The 25,120-nt window shown below is 42.1% G+C and overlaps 1 protein-coding gene across 9 annotated transcripts in view; it reads left to right on the top strand.

Moving 5' to 3' along the window:
- The window catches only part of PDE8B (phosphodiesterase 8B), a 383,716-nt gene that overhangs the window by 5,416 nt on the left and 353,180 nt on the right, over positions 1-25,120 (top strand). For 4 of the 9 annotated variants that reach the window (XM_082457151.1, XM_082457140.1, XM_082457142.1 and 1 more), the window contains exon 2: positions 2,433-2,499. The exons of 2 other annotated variants lie outside the window; for them this stretch is intronic. The gene's annotated coding sequence lies outside the window, so the exon portion shown is untranslated. Of the gene's footprint in view, positions 1-1,257; positions 1,832-2,432; positions 2,500-10,214; positions 11,494-25,120 lie in introns of those variants that run through there. 3 more of the 9 variants (XM_082457137.1, XM_082457139.1, XM_082457152.1) reach the window with 2 other exon arrangements.

The following is a 25,120-nucleotide window of genomic DNA, read 5'->3' as shown; positions in this document are numbered from 1 at the left end:
CATTATCTGGAAGGGATGATAACGAAGTCTAAGCTGGTGGAAGATAAGACATTCATATTAATTACCTCTGCACTTGATGTTCTCTGAAGAAGTTTTATTCTTCTAATAACTTATCAGATTAAAGCCCATATTCCTCAATATGATCTCCCTGAATACCAGTATAGAGAATAAAGGGAGAGATCAGAACCTGGATGAATACTTTGTGTAAATATGGGTGTATACATACAGTGTATGATTATAACATTGAGAATCATCCTAAAAACCACCCACAAAAGTTAATTTTATTATTTTACACTTGTGCTTGTACAAATACAAAGTATCAGGCAGGCTCAAGTTCAAAGAATCAGGCAGTGTTCTCAAAAAATAACAGAAAGCTCTATTTGTCCTTCCATGGTCAAGTCTAATCACTTTAGTTGGATTAATCTAGCAGAGTTATAAACAAATGTGTGTACGTTGAGCCTGGCTGGATCTCAGGTGAGAAATTCACCCTAATGTCAAATCCACACAGACTTATGTGAAAACACTAAAAACATTTTTATCTACCAGTAACTTTAATCAAAGCAGAAAATAAGAATTAAAACAAATAATTAGCCTTGACAACTGAGGTATCAAGGAAACCACAGTTCATCTGTTACCTGTCCATCTCTGTTGAAATATTAATTTACTGCCATATATTAATCTATTTATAAACAAATCTAGACAGTTAGAAAAATTAGTCTATAGTCACCAGGCTGAAGGCTTAGATGAAGTAAAAATGCTTCCAAACTGTAAAGGATGGATACCTCAGTTAGGGAATAAAGGGTTAAGTGTGAAAAAATTTGGAAAAATGTTACACATGGACTGTAGAAAATGTACTGGACCCACAGCTAATTAACTGGTAAATCAGAGATGTTCTCTAAATGTCATAAGCCAAAATTTTAGATACTTCTTCCATTAGCTAAAAGGCTGAGAAACGCTCTCTATTAATGTATTTTTTTTAATGAAAATTGTGAAGCTTCTTCCCTAAGTGGACCTTTATTTCAGGCCTACATTATTTTATTTAATACATGTGTTCCTAAAAAGAAGGGTGTTGATCCATTTTCATCTTGTGAGATGCATTATTTAATATGAATTAGGGGGATTTAAAGCTGCCCTACTTTGAAGAGCTCTGTAACAAAGATTTTTTAATTAAGAATTACCTGGTTTTGGCTCTTGGTCTTTGCATACATTGTTGTATATGTTTCATTGTCAGCTGCCTCAAGCTATTTTTGGCTAAAAAATGTATATAAATAATTACATTAATGAAAAGTACAGAAAATGATTACCCTAATTATGTCAATTTATTAAGCTATTTCTACAACAGTTTCTCTTAAGCACTGCATCTTTGTAGTCTTGGCTAATTAGAAGTTCGGATGGTAGCAGGTACTTTTTTTTTTTTTTTTCTTTCGAGGAGGGAAAACTAACTTTGCTTGGTAAACTTTGGGCATTAGGTTAGTGTAAGTGATTATAGCAAACTGCTCCTGTATGTTCCTGAAGGATCAGAAAATTCCTTTGTTTGAGCACGGTGGGGATCGGGGTCTTTGTTTGAGCATCTGGCTTGCATTCGGTTTCTCCCCAAAGTGGGAAACATTCAGGAAGTCTCAATTAGAGAAAGGGCCGCCAACCACTTGCCCTGTTAAAGGACTGACTGCAATAAGGCAACTTTAATAAAGGGAGAGCACAAGACTTTCGATATTCCTGAATAACTTTTTTGAAGGGAGACCGTAGAGCAGGAGCAAAAATGAGGTGCATAAAGAAACTGAACCGGGCGTTACGCAGAATCCCGGGTCCCAGTGCATCTTTTACAATAACGGTAATCCCACCACCGCGGAGGGCACGCCCGGCACCCCGTGCACTAGCAAGCCTGCGCGTCTGCGTCTGCGGGGCGCTGGCTGCTCTGCGATCCCCCGCCAGGCCCCGGGCTTGTCCCAGCTCACTCCGCCGCCCCCAGGCAGCTTCCCGCGATCCCTCACCTGTCCCCTGGGACTCCCCAGTCTCCCGTGGGCACGCGCCGCCTCGAGTCTCGCAGCCCACACTCACCCCATCACCCCCGAAGCGGGAGGTGGGCTGGGTGTCTGGGATCGCCGATCCCCTCCAGGATCCTCGCAGACATTTTGTCCTGTGCGGAAACCTCAGCGCCGCGTCCCCCTTAAAGACACAGCGCTCCATTCATGCGCCTGGAGTGGAAAAGGGGGATGGAAACGTGTGACCTGGTGTTGAAAGGGCTGGGGAGTCACTCCCGAGCCGTCCAGGTCCATGAGCGACAGACTTGTGTTTGCCCAGGTTTAAAAAAAAAATGATGCAGTAGTTTAGTGATTTTTAAAAATGGAATTACTGTTTTATATCTTTATAGTAACCTTCCAAGACCTGGATTCCTGGGCTTGAGTCTCTGAGTGTAATTTTCATCCTTTCAGGTTCAAGGTGTGTGATGGCACAAGTCGTTAGAAGAAATCCCCTGAATCAAGGTCTGGACAGATAAAGGTAGGGCTCATTGGTGTTCACTAAAATCTTAGTAACACTAGCATGGTGTATCAGTCAGCTTTTGGTGGATTATGCTTAGGTAACAAACAACCCCTACAACTCAGTAATTTACAAAAACAAAGATTCATTTCTCAAGCAAATTACATCTGCTGCAGGCAGCTTTGGCTCTACTCCACTGGTGTTCTGGCTTGCAGGCTCCAGGTTGAAAGACCAACTTTTTGGGGACACGCTCACTGTGTGCTGGACCCAACCTTGAGGGAGGAGGAGTACTGATTTGTAGTGTTTGCTATTTCCATGATGTAAATACTCCCACCATGGTGGATTTCAGGCTACAAACAGTTTAACAAGAGGCTTGCCAAGTTTCTTGAAATGTAATAATCAGCTCTTATAAACCACTGGCACATGCTGCTCTTAAAACTGAAAACAGCTCACATTCTGCATGCTTCAGTTCTGCTCACCTCAGTTTTGCTTACATTCTATTGACCAAAGCAAGTAACATGACAGGGCCTATCAGTGGGGCCAGAAAGTATATTCCTCTTATAAGGAAGTCTTGCCAGTCACATGACAATGGGCAGCGATTGTATAATCCTTTTAAAAGAAGTTGAGTAAATAACTGGTTAGAATAATACAATCTGCCTTACATACTTTGGTTTAAGTAATTTCTTTTTGAAAACCTCATTCTTTCTATAAACCAGAGTTTCACAGTCTATTAATGGGGTTTCTCCTTACCATTCCAAGAATGGTTTCAGAAGAAGAAACCGGTTGGATGTCTTCAAAGGGATAGCTTTGCAATGTGAAGATTAAGTATTAGGTTACTACTTTTCTCCCAAAAGATGTCCATACTTATAGCTGAGGACATCTGATTAAAAGTACCTAGTATAAATGGATCAGATTAAAGCCATCTCTTATTCATGGTTTAATTCAAAAACAAAATTTTAAAGTTTATTGTACCTGACAATCCTTTTAACAAGAGGCTTTAACACTTTGAGTACCTTAAAAATCCATTTAGCCTTAAACTGACCGTGTAATGAGACACATGGTATTTTTGTTAGTTCTAGTTAGTGCTATTTGTACCCAAAGCACTATCCTATACCTGAGTAAGAGTCTTAATTCAACACACCATTCCTGCCCTCAAGAAGATTACACTCCAGTGAGACAGTAAGACAAATGCAACTCCAGGAAGAAAGTGAAAAATGTTGTAAGAGGAAACCTTCATGTGCCACACTAAACGGAGAACAGCTACATCTTCTTGAAAGTGGCAGCATTTAACCAAGATCTAAAAAAGGGTAGAATTTGGACTCCTGGAATTATGTTTATTATGCTCACAAGATGTGTTTTGGATTTATTTTTAAAGTCCAGAGAAAAGGAGCCTGTCTTTTTTCTGTGTTTAAGTCAATGCTTAAACTTTCCTATAATCTGAAATCTTTCTTGTAGTTTTAAATTAAATTTTAAATCAAATTATAAAATATATCTAAAATATCTAATAACTCTTCTCCTTTGCCCCACACTCTTTGTTCAAATTTCAGCAAGAAAAACACTCTTTAATTCTTATTTTGGTGGTAGCAATTCCCTTAACTTTCATCATGCTGTTAACAATAAATAAATAAGAGGATCTCATTTCTGTCTTCTGCCATGGAAGTTGGCAAAGCATAAGGACTTACATTTCACTGATAATGCAGAATATTTACTGTCCAGATTCTTGCCAGAGATTATAGCCTTGAATCTGCTGTCTAATCCTTATCAAAAACCCAGTTTGAGAAAATTACTTATGGAGGTTGCCTCAAAGACATGAAATTATAGAGCTGTGTATGTGGACCACACTCTTTTGGTACAATACATCCTTCCTATATGTGCTTTTGGTCTGTATTTTTTTCTTGGATGTTTTTGTCTGGTTTTGGTGTCAGAGTAATACAGCGTTATAAAATGAGTTGAGAAATATTCCTTCCTCTTTTATTTTTTGGAAGATTTTGTGGCTAATTTGTATTAATTCTTCTTTAAATGCTTGTTGGAATTCAACAGAGAAGCCATCTGACCTGAGTTTTTCTTTATGGGTAGTGTTTTAGATTACTAATTCGATTTCTTCATTGGTTCTAGGTCTTTTAGATTTCAGTTCCTACTTGAGGCAGTTTTGGTAGTTTGTATCTTTCTAGGAATTTGTCCATTTCATCCAAGTTATCTAATATGTTGGTGTACAGTTGTGCATAGTATTCCTTTTTAATTTCTGTAAGGTTGGTAGTAATGTCTCCTCTTTCAGTTCTGGTTCCTATATGTGCTTTTAATGAACTTTCCATTGGGGTCATGCCATCTGCCTTCAGTGAGGTAGTTTGTAGGACATAGCTACATAAAATTCATTATCACGATCAGTATCAATGTCATCGACTACAGTTGTCCACTGTATCCCACAGTGTTTCTTCTGTAGGACCCAGAGAGAAGACCATTCTCTGATCTCTCATGTCATGGAAAGCTCTGCATCCCATGAACAAATGGAACCTTTGAATCCTGTGGGCACTGGGTTCATTTATTGGACTGTTTGCTTATTTCAGCTGCTAGGTGGCTGAGTCAAATATGGGATGCCTACGCTACTAGTTTCCTAGGGCTGCTGTAACAGGGTACCACAAACTAAGTGGCTTAAAACAAGAGAAATTTATTCTCTTACAGTTCCGGAGGTTAGAAGTCTGAAATCAAGGTGCCAGCTGGGCCATCTGCCTCTGAAACCTGTAGGGGAGATTCCTTCCTTGCCTTTCCCTACCTTCTAGTGGTGGCCAGTAATCCTTGGTTTACAGTTTCATCACTCCAATCTCTGCCTTTGTTGTGGCATTCTCCTTGTGTGTGTGTGTGTGTCCAATCTTCCCTCTTACAAGGACACCAGGATGGAGCTTGGATTAAGCTCTATCCTAATGACCTCAACTTAACTTGATTATATCTGCAAAAACCCTATTTCCAAATAAGGTCACATTCAGAGGTACCCTGGGTTAGGACTTTAACATATCTTTTTTTGCAGGGGGGAAACAATTCAACTCATAACACTCACCTACCAGTTCCATATGGTAAACTTTTCTATGTGCTAACCTTTTATTTTCCTACCTTTATTTTCCTTTTGTCCCAATTCCCTGAATTACTTAGTTTTTCCTTAATTATATGCATCTTTGGCAGTGTCTGAAGGAAAGAAGGCAGAAAGGAAGGGGGGAAGGAGGGAAGAAAAGGGAAAAGAGAGAAAGGGAAGGAGGAAGAAAAGTTTGCCCCCCAAAATCAGACAGAGTTGCAGGAATGGAGAGTGAGGGTGGGGAAGACTGGCCGGAAAAGTGTTTTTGCTGTATGGGCTTTGTCAGAGCCTCAGAATTATTCTTTTGGTGAGGATGAGAGCCGTGATTAGCAGCTATCTGCAGCTTAGCTGACTTAGAGAAAAATTAGAAGGTAGTTTGAGGAGCTGAGGATTAGGGAAAGAAGGGTATGATATAGCTACTTTTAATGCTGACATTAGTAGACACAATATGGATCCAGGTTTTGTGGTGCTTGAAAGCTTATACAGTGTTTTGTTGTTGTTTTTTTGTTTTTTGTTTTTTTTTGGTTGTGCCGGGTCTTTGTTGTGGCTCGCCGGCTCCTTAGTTGTGGCATGCGAACTCTTAGTTGCAGCATGTGGGATCTAGTTCCTTGACCAGGGATTGAACCCGGGCCCCCTGCATTGGGAGTGCGGAGTCTTAACCACTGCACCACCAGGGAAGTCCCCAGAAAGCTTATATGGTGTTGAGGACCCATGTATTCTAGCTACCGGGGACATAGACCCATTAAATCATTTATTTAATGTATACAATTTACCCTGGACGACAGCATCCCATCCCTATAAGGTACAAATGGCACCTTAGCTGAAACTTTAATAGGCTATTCTAATGGTCTGTCAGGCTAGCTGCTTCTGGATGTGTATGTTTTACAGGGTCAGCCAAAGCTACTGAATAAACCGTTTTCCCTTTCATCTGTTCCTCATCTTAATCCATCACAGCTGAGAATCCTAATCCTAACACCACAGCACACCAAGGGTTCTCATCGCTCCACCTACCACTAGAAATGAGATCCTCGTTACCATCTGATGGGTGAATAATCCAGTCCCAGAATCCCATCCTGAGGTTTGGAGGTTCACAGGTTTTAAGCTTCTGCTTTCTAGCACCACCCTGGTTTTTAGCTTGTGTTCCCTTAAATGCAGTAACTAAGACAAAAACTATGACGCAAGTAGCTTGAGAGGTAATCACAGGAGGTAGGATGGGGGAGCAGGGAGAGTAATGCACACCAAAAGAAAGAAGCTTTATTTTTTTTTAACTCTAAATAACTGTGTGCCTTTCAAATAATGTCTTCATTTTATATTTATAGTCATGATTGTAACAAAAGTTATCCCCACGTGATGAACTGTTTTCAATCCTCACCTTTAGGCTTTTTCAGACTCAACTTCATTTTTGTAACTTTATCATTTTCCGTCATTTAATGTGTTACTGTAGACTTTATTTTGTTGGTTGGCTTTTGGCTTGGAGTCTTAGGAAGTTTTTTAAACTTACTTTTGAAACTTGACATTTTCACTACAATTATATATAAGTGCAAGTCTCTTTTTGTTTGAAACATAGTGAGCTAAGCTTGGGGTTTATCCTGGAGGTAGTTTTAAGCAAGAGAGTTAACACAGTAAGATTTCTATTTTAAGTATACCACTTCAGGGAAGGCTATGGGATGTGCGGGAAAAAAACAGACTAGAGACAGGTAGACCAATATTGCAATATTGTGGGCCAAAACCAAGATATTTTTAAGATTCAACCAATTCAATATGTAGCAGAAAATAATAAGCAAGAGAATGGGTGGATGACGGAATTGGTACATGTAACTGCAGTGTGGTTTGTGGTTCCATGTCTCCCTGCTGTCTTTTCCTGGCCTTGGTGTGCTTGAGGTGCCTGGGTTGCTGCTCAGAGGGCAGCATCCCTGTGGTACCCACCTCTAGAGAGTAGTGTTCCCCCGGTGACCTCTTCCAGGTCACTGGGATGAGAGGGAGACACTGGTAGCAGAAAAAAATGGCTCTCTTCCTATGGGAATTCTCAGATGGGCCTTAGAAATTGATTTCTATTTCTCAGAACTATTAGGAAGAAATAATAGAAGGACTTATCTCAGAACTTCCACCCCTTTTCAGAATCCATTAATCCACCATCCTGTATTTTGTTGAGGTTTGTGTACATCCATTCACCATAAACTACTGCATGCCTCCGACTGTGGGTGGCTTGCAGTATCCAGGTAGGACCCACTGGCTGCCATTTCACATTTTCCTTCTCCCAGGGCTGTAAAGTGCCTTGTAAAGACCCACAGTGCACTTTCTGGCTGCCTTCACTTAGCCCCACGTTTGCAGTTTCTGTTAACATACAGTTGAATGGACAGTCGGAATCAAGCCTACATGCTGTGGGACACGCTAAGGAATGTTAATGTCTTAAAGTAGGGAATACTGTTTTTTTTAACTGCCACATCCTAAAGGGAAGAAGGGCAGGGGGACAGAAAAGGCAAAGCAGTATGAGTGACAGCAGTGAAGGCCTTCTTGTTCTTACCCACCAGGGTCCCCAGCGGGGCTTGTGCTTGGAAAGCAGACCCGGCAGGAGGAGCCATGGTAGGTGGGCGGCGCCCCTGCACAGACAGCCTTGTCTGGGTGCGGCTGCATTGGACACTTGCTCAAAGTGCTGGCGGGGCTGGAACGTCGGGGGTGGTGTCCATACTGCTTGTTTGAAGGCCTGGTGTGACTGTTAGGGTGAGCATCTGGAGGCTTATCTCCCCAGGGGTCCATGTCCCCTGCCGTGGTCAAGGTTGATGTGACCTGACCCTGGTGGTCAGACATTCCACACAAGTTTCAGAAGTTCTTACTAGCTTCTTCTGCCAAAGGGAAAAAGACAAACTTGCACAAAAGAGCTGGTTTGGCTATTCTCTGAGATAATTAAAAAGAATAACAACAACAACAAAACAGTTTTGATTTTCTTTTGTGTCTTATTCTGCAGTAGGAGAAAAGGAAACCATTGTATGTGTGGTTTGTGGATACAAACAGAAGTCAGATTCACAGATCTAGAGTTCAGCATCTTGTCCTCAGAGAAGCCAGGTCATTATGCTGTGGCCCTTCGGCTTTTCCTGGGTTGGCTTGAGATGATCCAGGCTGCCTGGATTTGTGAGTGATTTAATTAATTCAAAACCTCCCTCTCTTCCCAGCCACACGTCATTCTCATTTCTCAAGTCACCACTTTTATGAAGACTTCTTAGACTATACGATGTGGAAGTGCATGATACAAACATGGAGGACAGGGGAAATTTAGATGAGAGAGATCCTAGAAGCTAGCCTTGCCTTCACAGGTCACCTGTAATGATCTCAGCGGCAGAAATCAGATCTCATATTGTATACATTCCCCCCATACAGCTTAGCACAGTGCTGGGCAAATAGTAGGTCTCAGTATATACGCGGACGGATTGAAAATGCAGAACATGTACTATGCCACTTATATGAGGTATTTAGAGTAGTCAGATTCATAAAGACAGAAAGTAGAAGGGTGGGTGCCGGGGTTGGGGGGAAGGAGGGGAATGGGGAGTTAGCGTTTCATGGGTACAGAGTTCCAGTTTGGGAAGATGAAACGTTCTGGCGCTGGATGGTGGTGGCCACACAGCAGTGTGAGTGTACTTAACGCCAGTGACCTGGCCACTTTAAAAGGGTTAAAATAGTAAATTTTATGTATATTTTACCACAATAGAAAGTATATTTTTTTAAAAGGCACATACTGTAGAAATCGGAGGTTCTTCCCTCATTCTACCTTCAGCTGCCCCACCTCGTGCGGGTGTGCAGAATCAATATCTGTGTGTGAATGAAATCTCCAGTTTGATGGGCATGCTGGGCAGGCTTCAGATACTGGGCTCAGCTTCCCACTTGCTAGCCCCATTGTTTTAAAAAAAAACAGGAACGTTTGCATCAGGCTTTTAGTCTAGATTTGTCTTTGTAGTTCATGCCTTCACGAGAATGGTTAGGAAGGGGTCCAGATGCCGACCAATGTTAACCAATGTTAGTTTTGCCCTCAGAGTAATGGGAAAAGGCAAGTGACGGTTTGACTGTGGGCATGTTACCTAAGATCTAAAAAACTTGAACCTGTAAAATGGGGATAATAGTCATATTTTCTTCCACTGGGTTGTTATGAGGATTAAATGAGATGAGTTACATGAGATACCCAGGACCTGTCTATAAGTGGCATCAGGGAATTCTTTGATTTTGTGACTTCATCGTGGCTTTGAGCAGAATCCAAGTGGACTACAGGTCCCCCGTAGACCAACAGTGCCTCGTCTAGGACGTGCAATCCCTCTTGTAACAAATCCCTGGAAGGTACCGGCTTGCTGCCTGGAGGAGCAACCGGACCAGAGAGTTAGAGGCCTAAAGGCTCTTTCTTGCAGACTGACTTCCCCTCTCAGCCAGACACTGTGCTAGCAGCTCCTGGGCTCACGTGTCCCCAGTCGTGCTCTCTTTCTTTCGTTTAAATTAAAAAGATCTGGGGCTTCCCTGGTGGTGCAGTGGTTAAGAATCCGCCTGCCAGTGCCGGGGACATGGGTTCGATCCCTGGTCCAGGAAAATCCCACATGCCGCGGAGCAGCTAAGCCCATGTGCCACAACTACTGAGCCTGCGCTCTAGAGCCCGCGAGTCACAACTATGAGCCCGTGAGCCACAACTACTGAAGCCCGTGCGCCTAGAGCCCATGCTCTGCAACGAGAAGCCACCACAATGAGAAGCCCATGCGCCGCAACGAAGAGTAGCCCCTACTCACTGCAACTAGAGAAAGCCTGTGCACAGCAACGAAGACCCAACACAGCCAAAAATAAATAAATAAATAAAATAAGTAAATTAAAAAATAATTAATTAATTAATTAAAAAGATCTTGGGAAAGGACTCAACGAGACCCAGCCTTGGCTGGCCTTCTCACCTGCTTGGTGAGGTGAGACCAGATTTGGCCACTCTCACTTGGCCAGAGGTTGGAGTAGGGGGGCAGTTTTCAGTGAAGAGAATTTCTGCCTCCTGGAAAAAAGGAGTGTTGGGCAAAGAGAAACAAGGAGTCCACTGCACACAGTATTTCCTGCTCTGGACTAGCTAAAGAAAATCAGCCACGGGCCCCACCCTCAGGGGTCCTGTTCTATAGTAACTAATGTCCTATATGTCATGGTGGCCTGTTTTCAAAGCACAGTTGCCTTCGGTTTCTTCCTAGGGAGTTGAGCACATTGATCTTAAGGTTTTTCAAGTTGGCATCTGAACTTATTTGACCTTGGTTTGATATGGGGGGAACTTCAGGTTGCAAAGATGAAATTGAAAAAATAAAAAATGCTTAATGAAAATACTTGAAATAAACTCAAGGCCACATTAACATTCAGTCTGCACTTCCAAACAGAAGCTATTTTTACATTCCTATTTACTAGTATGATATACTGTGGTTATTTTTCCCCATGACTCAATAGGATGGGATAATTTCCCCCTTTCTTCAAATAGTTCTCAGTTTGAATGTGACACAGAGTTCCCATTTTCCCCATAAATCGCATATTTATAGCACATGGGAATAGCCAGAATGCTATGCGTCTCTTAAAAGTACTTCTGTACTTGAATTACAGAGAAAATGACTCAATAGGATTCTGAACTTTGGGCACTCGATGGAGCTGGAGGAGAGAGGCGAACAGCACTGTGTGTTCTGGGCCGAGGTCCTATTTGTTCTGAACACCATCCTTGAGCCTGCCCCTGACTGTGTGCGCTTCGGGCAGGGTGCTGGGGGGAGGCTGGCAGAGCGGTCAGGAACACAGCTGGTTCACGAGCGGAGGCTGTGGACGTGAACACAGGCTAGACTTCATGGGCTTGGCTTCAGCTGTGCCCCGTACTAGCTGGGACAGCTCAGGGCAGTTTCTTAGCCTCTCTGCCGCTTTTGCTTTTTCCTCTCTGAACTGGCCTAACAGAAGGAGTGACACCTGGGGTTCTGGTAAGAATTTGACTAACACGTGTAAAACTCTTCCCATAGTGTTTGGCACGGAGCGAGCCATCAGTACATGATGGTTACTGTTCCTGAGGGAGGTACAAAGCAGGGCAAAGGTGTCTCTGTCCTTTGCACTCTTCTTCCCCTTCCAGTGTACTCCTTTGGAAGCCTGGTGGCCCCTCCTGAGACTAGATGAGCTCTCTACTTGGGTAGGGGTGCCTTTCATTCCCCTCAGAAAACCAAGTGGGATCTGAGAGGGGGACGGGACACAGAATAGGCCCTTCCAAGCCCACCTCCGGTCCAAGCATCCCATTGGCCTTTGGGGCTGGTCCTCTCCATCACGTGAGAGACCGCATGATGGCCTGGAGCCAAGTGCATATTTGTCTGGAGGGTCCTCGGTGTAGCAGGTGCCCCCTTTATAACCCTGCACTCTAGGTGACAATGGGCAGCTAGTTGAGCATTTAGGAACTTGTTTCTTATTGGGGTTTTTTGGTTTGTTTGTTTGTTTGTTTGGGGTTTTTTTGGCTGTACCGCACAGCACATGAGATCTTAGTTCCCTGACCAGGGATTGAACCTGTGCCCCCTGCAGTGGAAGCGCCGAGTGTTAACCACTGGACTGCCAGGGAAGTCCCTACTGTTGTTTTTTAAAATGAGTTTTATTTATTTATTTATTTTGAAATTTATTTATTTTTATTTTTATTTATTTTTGGCTGTGTTGGGTCTTCGTTGCTGTGCGAGGACTTTCTCTAGTTGCTGCGAGCGGGGACTACTCTTCGTTGAGGTGCATGGGCTTCTCATTGCGGTGGCTTCTCTTGTTGTAGAGCATGAGCTCTAGGCGCACGGGCTTCAGTAGTCGTGGCATGCAGGCTCAGTAATTGTGGTTTGCAGGCTTTAGAGCACAGGCTCAGTAGTTGTGGCGCACGGGCTTAGTTGCTTCACGGCATGTGGGATCTTCCCGGACCAGGGCTCGAACCCGTGTCCCCTGCATTGGCAGGCGGATTCTTAACCACTGTGCCACCAGGGAAGCCCTAAAATGAGTTTTATAGTAGAATTTATATACAACAAAATGCTTCCATTTTAAGTGTAAAGTTTGGTGGGTTTTGAAAAATGTACACAGCCATGTAAGCACCACCTCAGTCCACATACAGCATATTTTCATACCCACCCCCATGTTCCCTTATATCCTGTTCAATTAGTCTCCCCTTCTTCTCACCCCCAGGCAACTGCTGATCTGCTTTCTGTCACTGTAGAAAATTTGTATTTTCTAGAATTTCATATAAATGTGTTAGGCATCTTTCATTCATCATAGTGCTTTGGAGATTGATCCATGTTGCTGCAGTGTATCCTTGGATTCTTCCTTTCTATTGATGAGTTTTATTCCATTATGTAGATATACCACAATTTGTTTATCCATTCCCCTGGTGATGGACATTTGGTTGTTTCTGGTTTAGGGGTATTGTATATATTTTTGAAAGCTGCTCTGAACATTTGTGTACAAGTCTTTGTGTAGATATATGTCTTAATTTCTCTTGGATAAATACCAGGAGTGGAATTACTGGGCAATATGGTAAGCATATGTTTAAATTTATGAGAAACTGCCGAAATGTTTTCCAACGTAGCCGTAGTGTTTTTTGTTTTTTTTTTTTTATGGAAGGGGATTTTCTTTTTTTATTTTATTTTATTTATTTACTTATTTATTTATCTATGGCTGTGTTGGGTCTTCGTTTCCGTACGAGGGCTTTTCTCTAGTTGCGGCAAGTGGGGGCCACTCTTCATCACGGTGCACTGGCCTCTCATTATCGCGGCCTCTCGTTGCAGAGCACAGGCTCCAGACGCGCAGGCTCAGTAGTTGTGGCTCACGGGCCCAGCTGCTCCGCGGCATGTGGGATCTTCCCAGACCGGGGCTCGAACCCGTGTCCTCTGCATTGGCAGGCAGATCCTCAACCACTGCACCACCAGGGAAGCCCAGCAGTAGTGTTTTATACTCCTATCAGCAATGTCACTGACACTTGGTATTGTCTGTCTCTTTTACTTTGGTCATTCTAGTGGCTGTGAAGTGATATCTTATTTTGGTTTTAATCTGCGTTTTCCTAATGGTTAATGATGTTGAGGTCTTTCCATGTGCTTATTAGTCATTCATGTATCTTCTTTTGTGGTGTCTTTTCAAATATTTTGCCTATATTTAGTTGGTTTCTGTCTACACAGTTGAATTATATTCATTCTTTATATATTCTGCATATAATTCCTTTGTGAGGTATATATATTGCAAATATTTCCTCCTATTCTGTAGCTTTATTTTCATTTTCCTAATAGTGTTTTTCGATGAGCAAAAGTATTAATTTTGAGAAAGCCCCATATTCCAATTATGTCTCTAATTGTTTGTGATTTTTATGCCCTAAGAAATATTGGTCTATACCAGAGTTACAAAGATTTTCTTTTAGGTTTTCTTCTAGGAGTTTATAGTTTTCAATTTCATATGTTGTCTGTTATACATTTTGAGTTAATTATTGAGTATGCTGTGAGGTAAGGGTCAATACTTGTAATTTTTGCAGCATCCCTTTCCCCATTGAAATGCCTTGGCACCTTTGCTGAAAATCACTTGACTATACATTTGTGGGTCTCTTTCTGGACTCTCTGTTCCATTGGTCTACATGTTTCACTATCATACTGTCTTGATTACTATATTTTATAGAAAGTCTTGAAATTGCTTTGGTTATTCTGGGTCGTTTTCATTTCCATAAAAAGTTTAGAACAGCTCATCAAGTTCTAAAAAAAAAAATCTTCTGGAATTTTGATTGAGATTGTGTTCAATCCATGAATCAATTTGGGAGAGAATTGCCATCTTTTTTTTAAAAAAATAAATTTATTTATTTATTTTTGTCTGCTTTGGGTCTTCGTTGCTGATCGCGGGCTTTCTTTAGCTGCGGTGCGCAGGCTTCTCACTGCAGTGGCTTCTCTTGTTGTGCAGCACGGGCTCTGGGCACGCGGGCTTCAGTAGTTGTGGCGAATGGGCTCAGTAGTAGTGGCTCACGGGCTCTAGGGCACGGGCTCAGTAGTTGTGGCACATGGGCTTAGTTGCTCCACGGCCTGTGGGATCTTCCCGGACCAGGGCTCGAACCCGTGTTCCCTGCATTGGCAGGCGGATTCTTAACCACTGTGCCACCAGGGAAGCCCGAGAATTTCCATCTTTTTTCTTTTTTAAAATTTATTTATTTTATTTATTTATTTTTGGCTGTGTTGGGTCTTTGTTGCTGCGCATGGGCTTTCTCTAGTTGTGGTGAGTGGGGGCTACTTTTCATTGCGGTACGCGGGCTTCTCATTGCGGTGGCTTCTCTTGTTGTGGAGCACGGACGCTAGGCTCACAGGCTCAGTAGTTGTGGCACACGGGCTTAGTTGCTTCACGGCCTGTGGGATCTTCCCGGACCAGGGCTCGAACCTGTGTCGCCTGCATTGGCAGGTGGATTCTTAACCACTGCGCCACCAGGGAAGCCCCCAAGAATTTCCATCTTAATAGTACTGAATCTTCAGATCCATGAACATGATATATGTGTCTGTTAATTTAGGTCTTACTTAATTTTTTTGCAATGTTTTATAATTTCGGTGTATAGGTTTTGCACATACTTTGTTAAATTTACTCCAAAGTATATCATGTTTTTTGATGGTGTTATAAATGTAAATGTATTTTAAATTTCATTTTCCGAATGTTCATTGCTGGTATATAGAAATATAATCAAGTTTGTATATTGACCTTGTATCCTATGACCTTGATAAGTTCAATTTACTAGTTTTAGTAGCTGTGTGTGTGTGTGTGTGTGTGTGTGTGTGTGTGTATGTGTAGATTCCTTAGGATTTTCTAACACAATAATGTTATCTGTGAAAAAAGATAGTTTTATTTTTTTCCTGTCTAATATTTATGCCTTTTCTTTCTCTTCTGAGCCTTTTTTTTTTGGCAATTGTTAGAACTTCCAGTTCAGTGTTGCATAGAAGTGATGAAAGAGGGCATCCTTGCGTGTTCACTATCTTAGGGAGAAGTATTCAGTCTGTCACCAGGAAGCCATGATGTTATCTGTAGTTTCTTTGTAGATGCCCTAAAATTTAGTCTGCTTTTAATTATTAACCATTTTCTGGCAATTCTAAACATGCCAATGAAAAAACAGTGTCCCCCAAATATTATTAAAGTTTCAAACAATTGCTGAGTTACTACTGTTGGGTTTTATTAATACATGTGTATCTTAGAATTCGCACATTTATATTGATTATCCATTAGTAGTTGCATTTTATGTGGAAGTGAAGAGAATCTCTAGTCATAAGTTGCCCTCCTGTTCCCTCTGCACACACTGAGACTTGGCTGCATACATTCTTTGGAGAAAACTTTTGTAACAGATTGAAATCGTTCCAGCTTGCCTCAAGTACAGTGTGCCTCCAGCCCCTGGGATGAACATATTCCTGTGTTTAACACAGTAGAGTCCAAATGAACAGTTACAGCACAATGAATGCAAAGATGAAGAAGCAGAACTTTACGTACCTCAATTCTGGGGTCTATGTGACTACTAGAGTTTTTACTTATGCTTAAAATTTAAAACAGTTGAAACCATGAGGTGTAATATTGATAGTTTTGTTTGGTAGGGGCAAATTTTAATTCATACATGAACTTTTTTTCTGATTTGAGTAATATCCTTAAAAATGGAAGTTTATTCATCTTAATTGCTCTTGTTGTTTAACTGTAATATTCGTTTTTGTGGCGGACCAATATGTAGGTCTAAGTTTTTTTCCTTTTAAAAATACATTAATGGAGAGGGGGAAAAAAAGTCAGTCATTATGTTTGCATGTTTGTACTGTATTACCTTACTTTTTATTTTTTACTTTTTGTTTTGCTGGCAACGTTACATGCACCAAGTTCAATAAAAGAGAACTTTTATTGTCAGCAGTTTTTTTCTGGTCGTCACTGTTGTTCATTTCAGTTCGTGATTATCCAGGGCAGGAATTTTAGTACTCTAGAGGAGCGTGCTAGCTCCAGCCCTGGTTGCGTGGAGCCTGGGCGGGGCCAGCCCCACGCAGCTGTCACCTCATACACCACCCCACCGAGCACGCAGTGTGCTTTGGTTTGTTGGTTGCTTGTGATTTGTCTTCTGGGGAGCATTGTGAGTTTTGCTCTGAGGCAGGGGCACAGATAAGACAGATAGATTAATGATTAAAGGACATGAGGTAATTTTGTAAAGTTCTAGTGGAAAACCCTGGCCTAAGTGTCAGGCCTCTCTCCCCTGTCACCGCGTCATCTGCTTTTCACCTCTCTGGGGTTGAATGAGGCAATCTCAGTGATTTCTTCTGGTTCTGAAATTCAATGACTCTCTTGTCTCGTTACAAAATATAAGGGGTTATTATTACGGTTGTTGTTTGTGTCAGTGGACAAAGAAGAGGCCCTGGAGACTTTGACCAGTGGGGAGGGAAGGACAACAAGGCAGTTAAGTATTTAAACATTTTCTAAAGGCAAACTGAAGAGTCTTGTCCTCAGCCATTTCAGTGATGCTCACTCCTATCATGATGGTGACCTTGCACCTCATTCGCAGGGCTGCGGGGCCTTTATTAAGTTAGATTGCAGAGGGTAGACAGGTAGTGGCTAACTCATGATGCGTCTGCCCTTGGGGCTTCTCTTGGATGCTTAGCTGAAACCCACTTCTGCCTGGAAATTTTCTGTGGACTCAGACAGCAGAGGCAGAGACTGTTCCGTCCCTGACAGAGGCAGATCCAATACCAGAGGTCAGAGCCTCTCCAAAGGTGCTCATGGATCACCGACGTCCAGATCACTTGGAGTGCTTCCAGTCTCACTGAATCAGAATCTAAGATCAGGGTCCAGGAATCTGCTCATAAACTGTTTGCCAGTATATATAAGGCATTCTGAGGATTGAGCATCGTTCATATAGGAGGGTGGCCAAGAGAGTGAAGATTTGAAAATGGTTTTCAAAGTTGATACAGTAGAAATGAATTACTAAACATATTTTACTGCCTTTGTTGTTTCACAATATCTTTTAATTATCAAATAACCAGTGTTTTGTCCTTCAAGCTCGTCACTCTGCAAAATCAAGAGATGTCATTTTAAGTAGTGTCGAGTACTGTAAGATAAAATGATATGACTGATAACGACAAATTGTAAGGTGACATTCATTACATGGAATCCTTAGCCTGAATGAAAGGTTAGGGAAACTATAGGTGTCTAATGAGAAAGTCAAGTTTAATTAATTGTACTCTGATGAATAGACTTGCATTGGGATTTGCCACCTGAGCTCAATAGCTAATTACAAGGACTGCCAATGAATAGTAGGTAATCTGCACGCCCAGTTTCATGTTGGAGATGTCACAATTGCTGTTTGTTGAAGGACAGCAAGCCGAGGGAAGGGATACCAACTGAAACTTTCTAGGGGCATCCCGAGATGGTGCTCTTAGAGAATGGATCCCGGTTTTTACCCACAGACTAAGATAGAATCAGTAGTTTCAAAGGCCGTGCTGTGTACCTGGTTGCCTTTGAATCGTGGAGGCAACAGGGACTGCAAGACGGCCTCTAGTTGACCCCCTTCTACTAGCCATAACACATCCAATTATTTCAGACAATACCATCTCCCCCTGCTCTTCCAATTCTATCTCCCATTCAGGCAGCGTTCCTGTAATTTACCACATCAAGAGCATTTGACAGGATTCAACACCCATTCATCATAGAAGTTCTCAGCCGTCTTGGAACAGAAGAGAACTCCCTTAACCTAAAAAAGGGGATCAACAACAACAAGAACAAACTCAGCTAACATCGCACTGAATGGTGCAGGACTGAATGCTTTTCCCTTAATACTGAGAAAATCACTTTGGCTGCAGGGTAAAGAATGGATTGTAGAGAGATGGACAAAAGTCAAGGATTTAATGGCATCTAGGAGGTTATTGCAGTAGTTCAGGCAAAGATAAAAGTTAGACTTGGGTGGCAGCAAGAGAAATGAAAGACGTTTGAGAGGTAAAATGGGGCTTATTCGCAGACTTGCCCAGTAAGGGGGTGTTGTTCTAAGGGTAACTCGGCTGGTGGATGGTGCTGCTACTCATTGAGCAGGCAAATCAGGAAGGTGGGAAATGTCCATTTTCTTCTGCAGAGACCCCCACCCTCTATACCCCAAAGTCCATTAGAAGGGTCTGATATCTACAGAAGAGATATGTATGCAGAAGGGAAGCATTTGAAAATATATTAAAATACACAGGCCTCCCTGACTACACATAGGCGTTGAAGGAGAAACACAAGTCTTATGAAATAAACTGTTGAGAAGATGTGCTGATACAGAAATACTGGAGAAGAAGTGAGAATGATATATTTCCAGGTGCTTTATAACAAAAGCTCTTTAACATACTATCTAATTTAGGTATCACTAGAGTGGGATAGAATTTTTCGGATACCTGTTTTCGGGTGAGAAATTAGAGTCTCAGATTTATTAAGTGATTTGTCCAACACTAATCAATAGTGAAAGCGTTTTTTTTAATCGAAATCTTCAGATTCCAGTGTCCCTGATCTTTTTAATGCGGCGATGAGGTTAATTTCAGCTCTGAAGAGAGCCATCAGAAAGAATTCAGGTCTGTACAGTCTGGGGCCTCTCTTATTGGCTGTTTCCCTTTTCTTCCACCAGCTCAATCCTACTTACCCTTCAAGGCTCAGTTCAGATTGTTCAGCTCCCATAAATCTTTCATGCCCATTCCTGCCCACTGATTTCTTCCATATTAAAAAATTTAATTATATTTTACTTCATACAATATATCAAAAGTAGTATTTCAACAGGCAATCAATATAAAAATTGAGGTGTTTTACATTCTGTACTAAGTCTTTGAAGTCCAGTGTGCAGCTCCTCTCTGCTTGGACATGTCCATGTCTTCACCTGCTGGCTTCTCGCCTCCATCTCCTCCTCCCTCCTCCACCTGCGCCACTTCCATCACCTCCCCTTCCACTGCTACTGGGAAAATGGTACATTTTCCAGTTGTCACTTCCTCAGCCTGCACCGCTGCCACCGCCTGCCACCCCGACCCTTGTGCGCCACAGGTCTCTAGAGCCTTCTGCACAGCAGGGCCTCGTGGCTCTCCACCCTGAGAGCCGTTTTCCAAGCTGCTGTCAGTTGCCACCCAGGCAGAGGCTACTTCCAGGCCCTCTGTGAGGGGGAAGCCTCTTCCTGCTCTGTTTTGGTGGCTTTATGACTGTGACCCTTATGGATTTGGACCTGGGCAGTGTGGTCACAGCTCGAAGGGTCCCAGGGTGCACCCCCCTCCTCTGGAGCCTGGGGCAGTGGGAACGTGTTGGTCCCCAAGCTGCCACCACCTCTGTCCACCATCACCTGTGTCTCCTTGGCTTCCTCAGAGCCTCTGGCGCTGGTGCAGGTCTCCTGGACAGGTCAGAACTAGTGAGGCTGCGGGTTTGGTTACTCCCAGACTAGCTGGGGGGCTGTAGGGATGTGTACTTTCCTCTTCCATCCTTGGACCTCCCCATGGAACTTGTACTTTGTATCATTCATTGTGCATGTGTGTGTGTGTGTGTGTGTGTGTGTGTGTATTTGCCACATTCTGTTTGAACTGTTATTTAAATATGCATCCATTCATTTGTACCTTTATTATTTTATTCAACCAAAACTATTGAATGCATATGTACAGGCACTATTCTAGGTGGTAGTTTTGTATCTAAGTCTAGAATCCTCAGTTAAGCTTGAAGTTTTTTTGTTGTTGCTGTTGTGATGGCAGGAAGACCCAGATCCTGGCGCAGAATATGAGTGTAGTGCTGGCGGAAGGGGAGAGTGGTGGGGACTTCTCTCTCAGCTCTGTTCTCTTGGGCCTGGATGCTGGAGAGTCAGGAGGCGCTTCAGAGTGCTCTGGGTGTTGAGGAAGGATGGTGTCCACCATGTGGAGGCTGATCTGGGTCTTACGTGAAGTTCAGGTGATGAATGAAAGAAGAATTTTATTTTCTAAGCCATTTCTCTACCTGTTTCTTAGACCAGTGTCCTTTGTGTTTGAACTTAGTGTGAATGACCATCTTAGTGATTCTAACAGTGATAACAGAGAGTCAAAAGACAAATGATTTCTTTAATTGTGAAGGATATAGAAATTTAACTGCATGTGGTCTTATAGAATACTCCTAGTCAGAGGTGCATTTTCCACCCCCTCTCCCTCAGACATCACATGGAAGCACACCTGTTAACCTAGGAGAGGTGAGGCGTCACCAGAAGAGAGAAGCATCGCCCTTGCTCTTTTCATAGGAGTGGGGGAGGGAATGGAGTTGTACCTTCTCAGCTCTCCAGCTTTCTCTGCTGTCTTAACCTGCATATCCCTATAGTAAAGCCAAGACAAAGGGTCACAGACAGGTAGTTTGAGAAATGATACTAGATACCAAGAGTGAGGAATGGGAGAGTGAAACAAGGAAGGCAGAAAAGCCAATACAAGAATGTCCTATTAATACACAAATGACCAAGAAGCACATGAAAAAGTGCTCAGTATCACTAGTTACCAGGGGAATTCAAATACAAGTCACAATGAGACACCTCCTGGATGCCTACTAAAATGGCTAAATTACAAAGACTGGCAGCAGCAAATGTTGTTGAGAATGTGGAATAATTGGAGTTCTCATAAATTATTGGTAGAAGCGTAAAACGGGACAACCACTTATGAAAAATCTGGCAGTTTCTCATAAAACTAAACGTACATTTCTATGACCCAGCAATTCCATTCCTAAATACTTACTCAGTGAAAATATCTATACACAGCCAGATTTGGGTAAGAATGTTCACAGCGGCATTATTCATAATAGTCAAATACTAGGAACAGCATATTCACAGAAGGATGGATAAGCAAACTGGCATGTTCATGCAGTGGGTTCCTGGTCGGCAATGTAAAGGAAAGCTGTGGATACAACAATATGGATAAATATTAAAACGTGCTGGGTGACAGAAGCCTTACACAAAAGAGTACCCTCTGGTTCCATTTATAGAAGTTCTAGAACAGGCAAAACTAATCTATGGTGAGGAAAAATCAAAACAGTGGTCTGTGTGGTTGTATGTGTATGGAAATGGAAATTGATAGAATGTGGACATGAGGGAGTGCTCATATCTTCAGAGGATTTGGGTCACACAGGTACGTTTATTTTTGAATGGTACACTTGAGATTTCTGCATTTCACTGAATATAAGTTTTGCCTTAAAAGAAAAAAAATCATAGATATTGACTTCTCGTTAATGATATGCATGCTGAAGTGCTTAGAGGTGAATTGTACTGTTGTCTGCAAATTACTTTGAAATGCATTTAAAAATGAGGTATATTAGTAGATGGATAGAGGGATAGATAATAGACATGCAGTAAAGGAAAGAGTTAAATGTTAGTTGTATAATCTAGGTGGCGGATATATGGATATTAACTGTAACATTCTTTGAACTTCTTTATGTTTGAAAATTTTCATGATAAAAAGTAGGGTAAAAAGAAAACTACCTTGTCAAGTTAGAGACATTTGAGCAGCTGGTGCTCAAGCCTACCAACGCCTTCTCAGAAGCTTTGTGAAAGCCACCTCAACTTAACACCTGAGTGGTGAAAGGGAAAGCATTTATCCTTTGGTTTCTTTCTCATTATGTGGGTGCTAGGAGGCATCTTGCAAGTGTCCCACACCTAAGAGAATTCCCAGTGTAGGAAGCTAAAGGTCCCCCACATGGGCTGAGGTCGTATGCTTCAGATTACACCTGGAGGCAGCAGGTCAAAGCCTATGCAGAAATGGTCACCTCCAGCAATGCTGCAGTTAAGAGTCAAACAAGAGGATATAAGTGCTGTAGAGGAATCATTAAGTTAGTTACATGTCACTGTATAAGGAATGAGCCCCAAATTTAGTGTCTTACAACAAACAAGCAATTATTACCCACAGTTTCTCTGGGTCAGTAATTCAGGAGCCACTTAACTGGTGGTTCTGGCTCAGGGTCTCTCATGACGTTATATCCAATATTTCAAGCCAGGGCTGCATTTATCTGAAAGCTTGATTAGGGCTGAAAGATCACTACATTAGTTCACCCACAACGTAGGGCTGTTTGAGTGTCCTTACGATATGGCAACTGGCTTCCTTTAATGAGTGATGAGAGACAGAGGGGTCACAAGGCCTTTTATGACCTCGTCTCAGAAGTCATACACTGTCACTTGCACCACATTCTATTCCTTAGAAGTGAGTCACTAAGTACAGCCCACACTTAAGGGGAAGGGAATTAGGTGTCACCTTTTGAAGGAAAGAGCATCAAAGAATTTGTGGACTTATTTTGAAACCACAACATATTTCCAATAGGGTTCAACCTTTGTCTTATGTACTTTTCTGTTCTGCATTAAATCCAATCTGTCCAGAGTGGTCTTCAAACTTTGGCCAGCTGCAAACCCTACAAAGATTTAATACAAGAAGGTTAGTAGAAGAAGTTACATTCCCTGCTGCTACAATATGTCCCTAGTCCATAATTAATATTTGTCATCTCTCTTTCCTACTATCTGCTCTAGATTTCCCTTACCCTCAGCTGGTTCTTTGGCTGATCTTGGTTGCTTTCCTGAATGGATGACTCAGACCCTTATCTCAGAGGGGTCTGGCCCTTCAGTTGTCTTTGTAAGGCCATGACTGCTACAACTGCCTGTTTCATCATCACTGATCAATCATCAGTTGATATCCCGGCGAATCTCCTGTGTTCCAGAATATTCCTCCCTGCACACATTATTTAAGAGCAGCCTTAGCTCTTCATGGTAATCAGAGTCAATTATTCTTGCCAGTATTAGAACACCTTTCTTTGCTTGCTAGTCTACTGCCTTGAGAGGCCAAAGTTAACAGGTCATAGCCTCAAGTTCAGTAGAAGGCCTACCATTTCCCCTAGTGAAATATTCTCCTACCTAAATGTAGGATGATTAATTCAACAGAAATTGATTACTACAACAGGATTGTAATTGTGGGAATGGGAAACACAAATTTTAACTAGATTATAAGGAGTGTTGGTGAGTGGGGGGCCAATGCTACTTCTGCCTCGTGTTTCCTGGACCAGTGTTGCTAGACACAGGGGACATGGCACTATATACCAGTTCTTGTTTTAGCACATATATACAGTATCCTGGAAGACAGTGTCCTAACAGCAGGATGTTTTCCCTGAGCTGACACTTAAGCTGAGCTATTTGAAGAACTTTCTAATAACTGCTTCCAGCCATGAGGGAGTAATCCAGTCTGGAATTACCTTTTGAACCTAAGCAAGTAGAAAACTAAGCAAAATATAGGAAATAATTGTTTTCAAACACTGGACAAGAGTCAAACAAGATTGTGATCCCTGGGAAGGGGGAAACGAATGGGACAAGACCTACCATTGCATAGGCTTTCTGCTTGTAGGTAGCTCCAAGACTGTCCTTTAGGCAGAGGAAACTATATGGAATGTGACCGTCTCACTGAATTGGGTAGATAGAGATTGTAGTTCAAGAAGACCAAGGTAACTATAATTTTAGAGGCAGAGGACCTGAGAGGAGAGAGTTATACAAAAAGGACTCAAGAAGTCTTTGTAGGAATCTTCTTGAATCTTTGTCCGAATGCCAGTCTAATCAGGAACACAGAAAGTGTTCTGGAGATGGATAGTGGTGATGGTTGCACAGCAATGTGAATGTACTTAATGCCACTGAGTAGTAGGCTTAAAAGTTGTTAAAATGGTAAATTGTATGTATGTATATTTTACCACGATAAAAATTTTTTTTAAGTTGTCGCCACTGTTCAAGTATAAACCATGCCTTATTGGCCAGTATAGGTCATTCAATGATGATTACAAAAATCAAAGAGCTTGATGGAATTCAGTTATGTAAAATGGAATCTATGTGTATTTCCTACAAACTTTTTAAAAAAACTTAGATGCTTGTAGAAATTTAAATTACATTTTGCCTCTGTTAATTCCTAATGAACACTTTCTGTGATCTGTCATAAATGAATAATCAAGAAAAAATAAGTCTACTCTAATATTTCTACTTGTCTTGAGCTTTCTCACTCCTTTCTCAGAGCTATGTCAGGAAAGTTCCAGCAACTGAACTTTATTTATTGGAGGCCCTTATTTTGTCCAAGCCTCAAGAAACTATCTTTGCCGTGGATAGTTTCCTTGCCAGGAGAGTTTAAATCAAAGAAGAGCGCTGTCATGTCAATTAATTCTCTGCTTTGCATTCACCCTACCTGGTCCGACATCCTCGAGGCCCATTCCCACTAGCATAACCAGGTTCCTGGCTGAATGCATTAACCATGGCCTTCAATTCATTCAGTGAAACTATTTCCTACTGGAGCTGGGATATATTTCCCTTCCTGCTTGAGCCAAGCCCTGGCTCTAGTTATCCTGGAGGCAGAGAGTGGAAGTGGGAGAGGATCTTGAGGAGGACAGGCATCATCCTGCAAGGCAAGGTTCAGGTAAGGTCTTTGCAGGGTGTCCTGGCCAGGTGAGGCTGTTCTCTTCTAGTGGGGTAAACAAGCCTGGTTCTGCTCTCCTAGAGGATTAAAATATGTCTAGTCACAATATTTTCAGACTTGTCTACCCTATCCCAGGTCTTAAGATCTTAAACTTTTCCTTTAAGGACCCTAACTGAAATAGGAGACCTGTTGAGGCTTTGTATTC

This window comes from Balaenoptera physalus (genome assembly GCF_965194825.1).
Source record: "Balaenoptera physalus genome assembly, chromosome: 3".
NCBI lineage: Eukaryota > Metazoa > Chordata > Mammalia > Artiodactyla > Balaenopteridae > Balaenoptera > Balaenoptera physalus.
The sequence above is the reverse complement of the archived record's forward strand: the minus strand, read 5'-3'. Positions and strand labels throughout refer to the sequence as shown.